The 2,618-nt window shown below is 52.4% G+C and overlaps 1 non-coding gene across 1 annotated transcript; it reads left to right on the plus strand.

Moving 5' to 3' along the window:
- Nucleotides 1-1,328: 1,328 nt before the first annotated feature.
- On the plus strand, nt 1,329-1,402 carry TRNAN-GUU (transfer RNA asparagine (anticodon GUU)). The gene has a single exon. It is a non-coding gene; the product is annotated as a tRNA-Asn (tRNA).
- The last annotated feature ends 1,216 nt before the right edge of the window (nt 1,403-2,618 follow it).

The raw sequence follows: 2,618 nt of genomic DNA on the forward strand, positions 1-2,618 counted from the left end.
TTGTTTGTGCATAAAATCATAGGACTGTTTGCTTGTCCTCCTGCACAGAGAAAATAGAAGTGGTCCAGTCCGAGAACTGATTCTTCTGACACTGAGAATGGGTCTGGGTGGAAAGCATGCCGCAGTGGGCATGATGCCCCAAAAGCAATCTTTAAAATAATTATTTTAATTACTGTTGAGGGCTTGCATATCTTGTCTTTCTCCTCCACGTTTTAAAAGATGTTGGTCAGTAAGGTACCAACAATATGCAACGGAAAAAATGAGCAGTACTGTGGTAATGCTGACATTTATGTAGCTCTCTTCAAAGTATTGGAAAAAATGGAAAAGCTGAGCTGTGGACAATAAATGGCCAGCTTAAAGTTACTCACTGGGCTGAGGAATGATGTCTTAGAGTGTTAAGAGCAAGGTCTTCTGCAAAACATGAGAGCTGGAGTAACAGCTCTTACTCCTGCTGCTGCAGAATCTCTGGTTTCAGGAGTGAGCTGGGACTTCTTGATCTTGAGTGGGCAGCGACCAGGAGGTGCCCAGCATCTGCCTGGAAAGGAGCTAGCGCCCATCCTTGCGTGGTGGGTAGCATGTGCCTGCTCGACTCCAATGGCTTCCAGCAGACAGAAGGGCCGTCGGGGCAGATATTCATGGGGCCACAGGGAGAACATGAAGCAACTGATATTGTAAGACTGCAAAGAGGTTCAAACAGTATCAGTCTGTGAAAGAAAAGGGGAAAAGCATTTGCTCAGGTTTGGACGTGAAAATTTTGTACTTGGCGGAGCCATAGGTGTAAATTTATTGTAAGGTAATGTGGGATGCAAGTTTCGATAAAGTGATAATAGGAAGGTTAGCTTTTCTTCACTGTTGTTTTCAGCCACTTAGAAAGGTAGATATAATTTACCTACATACATGGAGAGGGGTGCTGCCTGTTTTAAACAGTCCAACTGTTCTCTGCAGTCCCTTAAAATTACCTTTTAAAAATATTAATAGGACAATTTTGCAATGATATTTGTGAATTACATTGTAGCTTGCATGTGTAATGGATAAATTAGCAGCAGCTGAGAAAAAGCTGTTTTAATTCCGATTCGTTAATTTATTCCCCAGGAAAAGAACACTGCTGTGAGCAATGATTTTGGGAATTAGTCTTTCATATTGGCTAGAAAAAGAAAACCCGCCGTTTTCACTGTTCTTTCGGTCCTCTTTTAGCATTCCGCAAGGCTCATGGTTCAGGGGCCGGGTTTTACACGCTCAGTTCTGGTACGCGGTGGCCCGCAGGTCGCCAGGACGCGGGCGAGGAGACAACAAACCAGACATGCCGCAGCAGCTGCTTTACCGCGGCAGTCTCTGTGGCGCAATCGGTTAGCGCGTTCGGCTGTTAACCGAAAGGTTGGTGGTTCGAGCCCACCCAGGGACGGGTTTCCTTTTGGCCGCCTTCCCTCTCCCCGCGGGCCCGCCGTCGTTTTGTGCCTGCGCGGAGAGGGCGGATGCGCTCCGGGGGCAGCGGGGCCCTGGCGGGGACCACCGGAGGGTCCCGCCCGGGCAGCGAACGCCTGCGCCGCTCACAGCGGCTGTCAGGAGAGGAGGCCTCGGGGCCGTGTCCCTGCGCGCCAGCCCCGGGGAGGGGCGCGGCACCCTCCGCGGGTCCTTCTCCTCACAGCGCCGGTGCGAGTACCCCGAGCGCTGTTGTCGGCGGGAGAGAAGGGGCCGCCGTCACTGGCGGGGTCGAGAGTCTGCGGGAGTTTCTTTACCCCGTGTTCCCGCGGTGAGGGTATAGAGCAAAACACCTTATTTGAGCTGCGTGCTGATATTTAGCGATGATGCCGAGCGATCAGGGAGTGCTTCAGGAAGCTCTGCCTTTACGGCACTCCAGTATCTCCATCGGACAACCGGGGCTGGAGCCGAAGCGCGGGGGGGAGGAAAATGCCATTTGCGAGAAGTGCGATTATAATTACTGTTGTGTACGACTGTCGCCGCTATCGCCACTGCTCGTGAGCGCAGGAGCCAACGCGCACAGAGGGCAGCTCCTCTCCCCGAAGGAGGAAGGCAGCGCGGTTTCCCGGCGCTCGCACCCGGCAGAAGCCTGTCCCGGGGTTTCCCCCCCGCGCCGCCGCCGGGCAGGACCGCGGCCCCTCCGGCGCGGGGCAGGCGGTGTCTCCAGGCCCGGGTCCCGCTGGCAGGCAGCGCTGCGTCTCCGGGCTCGCCCTGCCCGCCCGAAGCCGCTTTGCATAAATGAATGTTAAAAGCAATTACGTTGGGACCTTCGCCTAAACGTATCAATTAGGAGTTGGCACCTTGGCAGTATCTGAGCCCGTGAGCTGGTTCCAATGAGCCACGGTCGTGTGAGACACGGCTGCCTTCCAGACCAACTTCTGCGAAGTCTGCGAGGATCTATTTACAGTTCACAGAAAACAGAATTCATATTAAAAATGCCTCTTTCCCCAGTGAAGCTGCATTTCACACATCTTCCTTTTCAACTCGCCTGTTTCGAATAAAGGATATAGCCCTCTTAAAGGTCAGGCTATGCCATTGATTTACCATTGACGACAAGATACGGCCCTCGCTAGCTAAGATACCGCAGAAAAGACGCGTATTTAGAAACACCGAAGAATCTTTTGAAAGTAATAAACCCT

The sequence above is a fragment of the Chroicocephalus ridibundus genome, chromosome 2 (genome assembly GCF_963924245.1).
Source record: "Chroicocephalus ridibundus chromosome 2, bChrRid1.1, whole genome shotgun sequence".
NCBI lineage: Eukaryota > Metazoa > Chordata > Aves > Charadriiformes > Laridae > Chroicocephalus > Chroicocephalus ridibundus.